Here is a 12,426-nt window from a genome sequence, read left to right as displayed (position 1 = left end):
CTAATTGATATCTTCAAGACTTTCCATCCAAATGCAGAATGATACACTTTCTTTTCAAGTGCACATGGAGCATTCTCCAGGGTAGACCATATCTTGGGCCACAAATCAAGCCTCAGTAAATTTAAAAACAAACTGAAATTGCTTCAAGTATCTTCTCTGACCACAACTCTATGAGACTAGATATCAACTACAGGGTGAAAAAAAAATGCGAAAAATAAACTCATGGAGATTACTAAATAACAAAGAGGTTACTGAAGAAATAAGAAAGGAAATCAAAAAAGTCCTAGAAACAAATGACAATGAAAACAAAACAACCCAAAGCTTGGGATTCCGCAAAAGCTGTTCTAAGAGAGAAGTTCATAGCAATACAATCATACCTCAAGAAATAGGAAAAGCATTGAATCTAACTATTCATCTAAAGTTGCTGGAAAGATAGGAGCAAAAAAAAAAAAAAAAAAACCCAAAGTGAGCAGAAGGAAAGAAATCATAAAGATCAGAGCAGAAATAAGTGAAAAAGAAATGAAGGAAATAATAGCAAAGATTAATAAAGCTAAAAGCTGGTTCTTTAAGAAGATAAACAAAACTGAGAAACAACTAGCCAGACTAATCAAGAAGAAAAGGGAGAAAAATCAAATCCACAATATTAGAAATGAGGAAGGAGAGGTTACAACAGGCAACACAGAAATACAAAGGATCGTAAGATAATATTATGAGCAACTGTATGCTGATAGAATGGACAGCCTAGAAGAAATGGACAGATTCTTAGAAAAGTCCAATATCCCAAGGCTACCAGAAAGAAACAGAAAGTATGAACAACCAAATTACAAACAGTGGAATCAAAACAGTGATCAGGACCCCCCACCCCCCGCAAAAAAAAAAGCCCAGGGCCAGATGGCTTCACAGGGGAATTCTGTCAAACATATAGAGAAGAGCTAATGCCTATATCCTTCTAAAACTCTTCCAAAAAATTGCAGAGGAAGGAACACTTCCAAACGCATTCTATGAGGCCACAATCACCCTGATACTAAAATCAGGCAAAGACAACACACAGACACAGAAAAATTACAGACCAATATCACTGATGAACATACATGCAAAAATCCCTAACAAAGTTCTATCAAGCAGAATTCAACAACACATTTAAAAGCTCGTACATAATGATCAAGTCAGATTTATTCCAGGGATGCAAGGATTCTTCAATATACGCAAATCAATGTGATACACCATGAAAACAAACTGAGAGATAAAAATTATATGATAATAGATGCAGAAAAAGCCTTTGAGAAGATTCATCACCCATTTATGATTAAAACTCTTCAAAAAATTGCCATAGAAAGAATTTACCTGAACATAGATAAATCCATATATGAAAAGCCCACAGCAAACATTATTCTCAATGGTGAAAAACTGAAAGCATTCCCTCTAAGATCAAGAACAAGACAAGGGTGTCCACTTCCACCACTATTATTCAACATAGTTTTGGAAGTCCTAGCAATGGCAATTAGAGAAGAAAAAGAAATATAAGGAATCCAGGTCAGAAAAGAAGTGAAACTCTCACTGCTTGCAGATGACATGATACTATACATAGAAAACTCAAAAGAAACTATCAGAAAATTACTAGAACTAATCAGTGAATACAAGGTCAATACACAGAACTTACTTGCATTCCTATAACTAACAATGAAAAATCAGAAAGAGAAATTAAGGAATCAATCCCATTCACCATTGCAACAAAAAGAATAAAATATCTAGGAATAAACCTACCTAAGGAGACAAAAGAACTGTATATGGAAAATTATAAGACTGATGAAAGAAATCAAAGACAACATAAACAGATGGAGAGATAGTCTATGTTACTGAGTAGGAAGAATCAATATTGTGAAAATGGCCATACTACCAAATGCAGTCTACAAATTACCAATGACATTTTTCACAGAACTAGAACAAAAAATTCACAATTCATATGGAAAAACAAAAGAACCCAAATAACTAATGCAGTCTTGAGGAAGAAGAATGGAGCTGGAGGAATCAGCCTTCCTGACTTCAGATTATACTACAAAGCTACAGTAACCAAGACAGTATGGTACTAGCACAGAAACAGAAATATAGACCAATGGAACAAGACAGAGAACCCAGAGATAAACCCACACACCTATAGGTACCTTATTTTTGACAAAGGAGGCAAGAATATACAATGGGGCAAAGACAGCTTCTTCAATAAGTGGTTCTGGAAAAACTGGACAGCTATGTGCACAAGAATCAAATTGGAACACTTCCTAACACCATACACAATGATAAACTCAAAATGGATTAAAAACATAAAGATTTTGTAAGACCAGAATCTATAACTCTTAAAGGGAAACATAGGCAGAACACTGTTTGACATAGATTACAGCAACATCTTATGGCCCACCTCCTAGAGTAATGGAAATAAAAACAAAAATAAACAAGTGGGACCTAATTAAACTTAAAAGCTTTTGCACAGCAAAGGAAACTACAAACAGGTGAAAAGACAATGCACAGAATGGGAGAAAATAATAGCAAAGGAAACAACTAACAAAGAATTAATTTCCAAAATATACAAGCAGCTCATATAACTCAATACCAGGAAAACAAACAACACAATCAAAAAGTGGGAAAAAGATCTAAAAAGACATTTCTCCAAAGAAGACATACAGATGGCTAAAAGTACATAAAAGATGCTCAACATCACTCATTATTAGAGAAATACAAATCAAAGCTACAATGAGATTCCACCTAACACCATCGGAATGGCCATTATCAAAAAGTCTACAAATAATAAATGCTGGAGAGGGTGTGGAGAAAAGGGAACACTCTTGCACTGCTGGTGGGAATGTAAACTGAAACAGCCACTATGGAAGATGGTATGGAGATTCCTTTAAAAGCTAGGAATAAAACCACCATAAGACCCAGCAATCACACTCCTAGGCATATACCTTGTGGAAACCAAAATTGAAAGAGATACATGTAACCCAATGTTCATTCAGCACTATTTACAATAGCCTGAGCATGGAAGGAACCTAGATGTCCATCAACAGATGAATGGATAAAGAAGCTGTGGTACATATATACAAGGAATACTACTCAACCACAAAAAGGAACACATTTGAGTCAGTTCTAATGAGGTGGATGAACCTAGAGCCTATTATACAGAATGAAATAAATCAGAAAGAGAAATATAAATATCATATAATGACACACATATATGGACTATAAAAAGATGGCACTGATGAATTAATATTTCAGGGCAGCAATGGAGAAATAGACATAGACAACAGACTTATGGGCATGGGGGAGGAGACAAGAGGGTGAGATGTACAGAGAGGACAGCATGGAAACTTACATTATCATGTGGAAAACAGACAGCCAATGAGGATTTGCTGTATGACCTGGGGAATTCAAACAGGGGCTCTGTGACAGGCTCAAGGGTGGTATGGGGAAGGAGATGGGAGGGAAGTTCAGGACAGAGGGGACATGGGTGTACCTATGGCTGATTCTTTTTGATGTATGACAGAAAACCACAAAAATCTGTAAAGCAATTATCCTTCAAGTAAAATTTTAAAAAATCTGCAAATTAGAGGAAAGAATCAACAGAGTGAAATATGCACATTAATGTGAAAGAATCAATAGAGTGAAAGGCCAGCCTATAAAATGGGAGAGATTAATTGCAAATCATATACCTGATATGAGTTATTATTCAGAACTATATATAAGGAACTCTTACAGCTTGACAGCATAAAGCCAAGTAATTCAATTTTGAAAGAAGCAAATGATTTGAAAATATAACTTATTCAAAGAACAAACTGTGGGAAATTTTTAAAGAGATGGGAAGACCAGACCACCTGACCTGCCTCCTGAGAAATCTGTATTCATGTCAAGAAGAAACACTTAGAACTGGACATGGGAAAACAGACTGGTTCCAATTTTGGAAAGGAGTAAGGGGTGTATATCATCACCCTGCTTTTTTAACTTCTATGCAGAGTGCATCATGTGAAATGCCAGGCTGGAAGAAACACAAGCTGGAATCAAGATTTCTGAGAGAAATACAATAACCTCAGATATGCAGATGACACCACCTTTATGGCAGAAAGTTAAGAGGAACTGAAGAGCCTCTTGATAAAAGTGAAAGAAAAGAGCAAAAAAAAAAAAAAAAAAAAAAACAACTGGCTTAAAATGCAACACTCAACAAACAAAGATCATGGCATCTGGTCTCAGCACTTCATTGCAAATAGATGAGGAAACAATGGAAACAGTGACAGACTTTATTTTTTTGGACTCCAGAATCACTGCCGATGGTGACTGTAGCCATGAAATTAAAAGTCACTTGCTCCTTGGAAGAAAATCTATGACCAACCTATACAGCATATTAAAAAGCAGAGACATTACTTTGCCAACAAAATTCTGTCTAGTCAAAGCTATGGCTTTTCCAGTAGTCATGTATGGATATGAGAGTTGGACCATAAAGCAAGCTGAGTGCTGAAGAATTGATGCTTTTGAACTTTGGTGTTGGAGAAGACTCTTGGACTGCAAGGAGATCAATCCAGTCAATGCTAAAGGAAAAGAGTCCTGAATATTCATTGGAAGGACTGATGCTGAAACTTCAATAATTTGGCCACCTAATGTGAAGAACTGACTCAATGGAAATCATTCTGGGAATGATTGAAGGCAGGAGGAGAAGAGGATGACAGAGGATGAGATGGTTGGATGGCATCGCTGACTTGATGAACATGAGTTTGAGCAAGCTCAAACTTGGAGTTGGTGATGGACAGGGAAGTCTGGCATGCTGCAGTCCATGGGGGCCCTGAACTGAACTGATGCTTTGATTTGGCTTTCAGGTGCCTTACCTGTACTGTGCATCAGTGAGTTATGTGACATCCCTGATCTTGAGTTCTCCATCTGATGACCCACCACTCACCAAATCATAAATGGACTAAATCAGATCTATCTGCCTGGTCTTTGCCAGAGGTCATGTCCTATTCTCCTCCTCCATTCTATTCCCAATGTAGGTATTCTTTTCTACCTGCAGAGGCTAGATATCTGCCTCTGTTCTTGATCCAGTTTTATTATGTATACAATCTATATCCTATTTCCTCCAATGCAGATCTTTATTCTTAATTTTCCTAGAAACATACTTCCCTGTGGCTCAGACAGTAAAGAAACTGCTTGCAACGGGAGAGACCCAGGTTCAGTTCCTGGGTTGGAAAGATGCCTGGACAAGTGCATGGCTACCCACTCCAGTATTCTTGCCTGGAGACTCCCCATGGACAGAGAAGCCTGGCAGGCTAGAGTCCATGGGGTCACAAAGAGTCGGACACGATGGAGTGACTTCACTTCACTTCATGTGGAGATCAGAGAATTTATAGGCCACAGATGATATTTTTAATGATTACAGTCAGTAACTGAAGAAACTTTTGTTTCGGGTGAGTTTTTCAAGGAAAAGAGCAGAGCAAGAAGACTAGAAAGCCTTGAGGATTTCCTGATATTTAACATATTAAATATTTAACTACTTATTAAGTTATATAATTTATATATTTTAATATTAAAATTGAAGTCTTCTTTATGACTTTTTAAAGTCCTTTACAACCTAGAGATGCTATGATTTTCTGAGTTACTGAAAGTTACTTTTACCCTTGAGGAGAAAGAATTGATCAAACAAATGAACCATAGCAATAGTTCATCTGACTTAATGACTTATTTTGATTATTATACAGCTGAAAGTTGCTATTTCACTAAATCACAGCAAAGTAAAATTCATCCTATGATAGTGGCAAAATTAATGGCATTAATCAGGGGACAGCAGATAACTTCATTTTTTACATTACAAAAATAAAAATATTCTTATTGAAACAAAAAAAAGAAATGTAGAATATTATAAAGGAGATAATAAAAATCATCCATAATTTCCCTGCCAGAATAAAACCTCTCAACACTATTAGCCATTGTTCTTTAATGATTTAATCCAAAGAAATACTTATCTAACACATCCACAATGAGAAAAGATCAATATATGATATATATTAGTAAAGAATCCACCTGCAATGTGGGAGACCTTTTCCAATCCTGTGGTCACTGCTGAGTTTTCCAAATTTCCTGGCATATTGAGTGCAGTACTTTCACATCATCTTTTAGGGTTTGAAATAGCTCAACTGGAATTCCATCACCTCCACTAGCTTTGTTCATAGTGATGCTCCCTAAGGCCCACTTGACTTCACATTCCAGGATGTCTGGTTCTAGATGGGTTATCTGGGTCACTAAGAGCTTTTTTGTATAGTTCTTCTATGTATTCCTGACACCTCTTCTTAATATCTTCTGCTTCTTTTAGGTCCATTCTGTTTCTGTCCTTTATTGTCTTCTCATCTGTCAGAGAGAATTCTACCCAGCTGTGACTGTAACTCTCCAGCTTGAAGGAGGGGACTGTGAAGTGGGAACATTATGTTTATTGTTTTCTAGGGTTTTTGTGTGGATTAAATAAGGTTACACATGTGAAGCTCTTAGCTATTATTATTGGTGGAGGTAATATAGGCCAGTATTAAGCACACAAATCTTAAATAAGACCACCTGCATTCAAATTTCATGTATAAGAAATACAAGCTGTTTGTCATAGAAACTCTCTTTGCTTTCTTGTTATCACGACTGTAAGATGTATTGGAATTTATTAAATCTTACTGGAATATCAAACTGGGCAATTTGTAATAAGATGGGTGTAAATTCTCAAAACAACCTTAAAATGTAAGTAGTATTCTTTTCTCCATTTTACAGATTAGAAAACTGAGGTATAGAGAGGTGTGCTAGCTTTCTTAAGATCACAAATTTCATAAGTAGTAGAACTTGTATTGACTCAGGATTCTCTGTAATATTTACTATCATATATAACATTATATGTTTTATTTATCTCTCCCTGCCCACTAGAATATGTCGCATGAGAACAATGATTAATTTTTTTTTTAATTTGTTAGCTTGTTCACTAACAACTAAAAACTCAGTCCTTTGAATAGAGCATGGCACATAAGAGACATTGAATAAATATTTGTTGAGTGAAAATAAAACACACAGGGAGTCCAAAGAAGAATAACCATATTTATATATAATCTCACTTTGTGATGACCATGATGTTGATAAACAGAATAGGTATTATTTTGCCTGAATTTGTTATTAAAAAACAATGTTAAACAGGTGAAATTAGTTTTTTGTTTACTACTTAGAGGACTATTGGCCTTTGTTTACTCAGGTCATAGCTGTATTCCATACCTCTAATTTGGGTCAGAGTTCAAAAGAAAGAATCCAAGAAAGGAGGCTTAAAAGGAGGAGCTAGGTTCATGACAAAATCTTTGTGAGATCAGCGTGCTCCGCGGGTCAGAGTCTGAAGCCTTAGAGGCTGCCGTGGAACAGGCACAGAAGGAAATAATGCATTTTGTCACTACAAGAGCTGTAGCAGACTGAGGATGTCAGCACAGCTCTCTCATGAATCTGAAAACACTTAAAGATACAGTTTCAACTCTAAGTCAAAATTACTTACTCAAGTTTTCTCTCTTTCTTTCCAGAAATCATGAATAAAAACTTAATTTGAAACCCATGGGAACAAGATAAAAATGAGTCTACTTCAAATTTCCCAGAGAGCAACAAGAGTTATAATCACTAGTTAGACATTCAAAGACTTCAAAGCAGCATTTAGAGAAATAAGTGGTTAAATATAACCTGGTCATTGTACTTGGAACTTCACAGAGTTTTGTAAATCTCAATTAATTAGTGTTTATAAGCTATCATGAGATCATTGGATAAATAGTAGATAATAATAATTAAGCATTATTATATTTAAACTCTCATGAAAATTGCTAAAATAAAAAAAAAAGTCAAATGTCAAAGCCTATAAAAATAATATTTAAATGTGTATAGCTTCTTTAGTCTGAGCCCTGGAAGATGTTTGAAAGTGGTTACTTGTGATGAAATCCTGAAATGTTTTTGTGGATGGTGAAATAGAAGCACAGAAATATAGAGCAGAGCAAGCAGAGAACTAAAGTCGGTGCTCTGGGATGACCTAGATGAGTGGGATGGGGGAAGCAGTGGGAGGTTCAGGAGGGAGGGGATATACGTAAACATGTCGCTAATTCACTTTGCTGTACAGCAGAAATCAGCACAACATTGTAAAGCAACTATACCCCAATAAAAAAGAAAAGTGTTTTCCCTGATACCAGTCTTTAGCTACCACACAATTGCACTCATCTCACACACAAGCAAAGTAATACTCAGAATTCTCCAAGCTAGGCTTCAACAGTGCATGAGCCATGAACTTCCAGATGTTCAAGCTGGATTTAGAAAAGGCAGAGGAACCAGAGATCAAATTGCCAACAACCACTGGATTATTGAAAAAGCATGAGAGTTCCAGAAAAACATCTACTTCTGCTTTATTAACTAGGCCAAAGCCTTTGACTATGTGGATCACAATAAACGGTGGAAAATTCTGCAAGAGATGGGAATACCGGACCACCTTACCTGCCTCCTGAGAAATCTGTATGCAGGTTAGGAAGCAACAGTTAGAGCTGGACATGGAACAACAGACCGGTTTCAAATTGGGAAAGGAGTATGGCAGAGTTGTATACTGTCACCCTGCTTTTTTAACTACTATGCAGAGTGCATCATGCAAAATGCAGGGCTGGATGAAGCACAAGCTAGAATCAAGATTGCCAGGAGAAATATCAATAACGTCACATATGCAGATGACACCACCCTAATGGCAGAAAGTGAAGAGGAACTAAAGAGCCTCTAGATGAAAGTGAAAGAGGAGAGTGAAAAAGCTGACTTAAGACTCAATATTTGATCCTCTCCCAGCTATGACTTTTGTACCAGTTACATAGCCTCTGAACTGTAGTTCCTTCACCAAAAATAGAGATGCCATTACCTACCTCCCTGATAATCATATACGCTTTTTTATGTTGGACTACATGCTTTCTTGGTTAGAGATCAGGCCCTGAGCCTTTGCAGTGGGAGCACTGACTCCAAGACCCTAGACTACCAGAAAACTAACCCTAGGGAGTATCAGATAATGAGAACTCACACAAAGGAAACCACTTGAATACAAGACCCAGCATCACCCAACCACCAGTTGAGCAGGATGCCTCATCTAAACAACAAACAAAACAAAAATACAAAGCCAATCATCAGGAGATAGGATTACCACCTCACTCAGTCTTGCCCATCAGAGGAAAAACAAACAAACAAACAAAAACTCAGTACAAATCTCACCCTATCAGAAGCTTGCACAAACTACTGGACCAAACTTAGAAGGGCGGAAACCAAAGGGAAGAAAGAATTCAACCTTGAAACCTGGGGAAAGGAGACCTCAAACAAAATGAGCTAAAGAAAAATAATGAAAAGGCAGAGAAATACTACAAAAATGAAGGAACAAACTAGAAACACAGAAGTCCAAATAAATGAAGAGGAACTAGGTAAACTACCTGAAAAAGCGTTCAGAATAATGACGGTAAAGATGGTCAGAAAGCTTGAAAACAAAATGGAGAAAATGCAAGAATCAGTTAACAAAGACCTAGAAGAATTAAAGAATAAACATACAGAGACAAACAACACACTTACTGAAATTAAAAATACTCTATTTAATGGCTGAGCAATATTCCATGGTGTATATATACCATAGCTTTCTTATCCATCCATCTGCTGATGGACATCTAGGTTGCTTCCATGTCCTGGCTATTATAAACAGTGCTGCGATGAACACTGGGGTACACGTGTCTCTTTCAGGTCTGGTTCTCTCAGTGTGTATGCCCAGGAGTGGGATTGCTGGGTCATATGAATCAGTTCTAATGAGATGGATGAAACTGGAGCCCATTATACAGGGTGAAGTAAGCCAGAAAGATAAACACCAATACAGTATACTAATGCATATTTATGGAATTTTAAAAGATGGTAATGATAACCCTATATGCAGGACAGAAAAAGAACCACAGATTTATAGAACAGACTTTTGGACTCTGTGGGAGAAGGAGAGGGTGAAATGATCTGAGAGAATAGCATTGAAGCATGTATATTATCAAGCGTGAGACAGATCACCAGCCCAGGTTGGATGCATGAGACAAGTGCTCAGGGCTGGTGCACTGGGAAGACCCAGAGGGGTGGGTTAGGGAGGGAGGTGGGAGGGGGGATCAGGATGGGGAACACATGTAAATCCATGGCTGATTCATGTCAATGTATGGCAAAAACCACTACAACATTGTAAAGTAATTAGCCTCCAACTAATAAAAATAAATGAAAAAAGAAAGTAAAAAAAAATACTCTAGAAGGAATCAATAGCAGAATATCTGAAGAAGAAGAATGAATCAGTGAGCTTGAAGATAAAATGTGGAAATAAGTTCTGAAGAGCAGAAAAAAGTAAAAAGAATGAAAAGAACTGAGGACAGTCTCAGAGACCTCTGGGACAGTATCAAATGCACCAACATTTGAATTATAGGGGTCCCAGAAGAATAAGAGAAAAAGAAAGGGTATGAGAAAATTTTTGAAGAGATTATAATTGAAAATTTCCCCAACATGGAAAAGGAAATAGCCAATCAAGTCCAAAAGGCACAAAGAGTCCCATACAGGATAAACCCAAGGAGAAACACAACAAGACACATACTAATCAAACTAACAAAGACTAAACACAGAGAAGTAATATTAAAAGCAGCAAGGGAGAAGCAACAAGTAACATTCAAGGGAAGCCCCATCCGTTTAACAGCTGATCTTTCAGCAGAAACTCTGCAGGCCAGAAGGGAATGGCAGGATATACCTAAAGTACTGAAAGGGAAAAATCTGCAACCAAGATTACTGTACCCAGCAAGGATCTCATTCAAAACTGATGGAGAAATAAAAAGATTTTCAGACAAGCAAAAGTTGAGAGAATTCAGTACCACCAAAGCACCTTTACAACAAATATTAAAGGGATTTATATAGTCAAGAAGCACAAGAGAAAAAAAGATCTACAAAATCAACTCCAAACAATTAAGAAACTGGCAATAGGAACATACATATCAATAATTACTTTAAATGTATATGGATTAAATGTTCCAACCAAAGAACACAGACTGGCTGAATGGATACAAAAACAAGACCCATATGCTGCCTGCAAGAAACCCACTTCAAACCTAAAGACACACATAGACTGAAATTGAGAGGATGGAAAAATATATTCCATGCAAATGGGAAACAAAAGAAAGCTGGAGTAGCAATCCTCATATCAGACAAAATATACCTTAAAATAAAGAAGATTACTAGAGATAGGGAAGGACACAACACAATGATCAAGGGATCAATCCAAGAGGAAGACATAACAATTGTAAATATCTATGCACCCAACATAGTAGCAACTCAATACATAAGACAAACACTAACAGACATAAAAGGAGAAGTTCACAGTAACACAATAATAGTAGGAGACTTTAACGCCCCACTCACACCAACGGACAGATAATTGAAACAACAAATTAATCAGGAAATACTAGAGGAGATGGATCTCATGGATATATTCCGGACATTCCATTCAAATGCAGAAGAATACACCTTCTTCTGAAATGCACATGGAACATTCTCCAGGATATACCACATCTTGGGTCACAAATCAAGCCTCAGTAAATTTAAGAAAACTGAAATCATATCAAGCATCATCTCTGCACAACACTATGAGGCTAGATATCAATTAAAAGGAAAAAACTAAGAAACACAAACACATGGAGATTAAACAACATGCTTCTAAATGACCAACAGCTTACTGAAGAAATCAAAAAGGAAATCAAAAAATTTCTAGAAACAAATGACAATGAAAACACAACTCAAAACCTATGGGATGCAGCAAAAACAGTTTTAAGAGGGAAGTTTATAGCAATACAATCCTACCACAAGAAACAAGAAAAGCATCGAATAGACAACCTAACTTTACACCTAAAACAACTGGAAAAAACAGAACAAAAATAACCCAAAATGAGTAGAAGGAAAGAAGTCATAAATATCTGAGCAGAAATAAAAGAAAAAGAAATGAAGGAAACAAGTGTAAAGATTAATAAAAATGAAAGCTGATTCTTTAAGAAGATAAACAAAATTGGCAAATCTTTAGCCAGACGCATCAAGAAAAGAAGGGAGAAGAATCAAATCAACAAAATTAGAAATGAAAAAGGAGAGGTTACAACAGACAATGCAGGAATACAAAGGATTATAAGAGACTGTTATGAACAACTATATGGCAATAAAATGGATAACCTGCAAGAAATGGACAGATTGTTAGAAAAGTTCAATCTTCCAAGACGGAACCAGAAAGAAATAGAAATTATGAACAACTCAATTACAAGCACTGAAATTGAAGCTGTGATCAAAAATCTCTCAAAAAACAAAAGCCCAGAACCAGATGACTTCAACAGGAGAGTTCTA

Source organism: Cervus elaphus, chromosome 1 (assembly GCF_910594005.1).
Source record: "Cervus elaphus chromosome 1, mCerEla1.1, whole genome shotgun sequence".
Taxonomy (NCBI): Eukaryota; Metazoa; Chordata; class Mammalia; order Artiodactyla; family Cervidae; genus Cervus; species Cervus elaphus.
The sequence above is the reverse complement of the archived record's forward strand: the minus strand, read 5'-3'. Positions refer to the sequence as shown.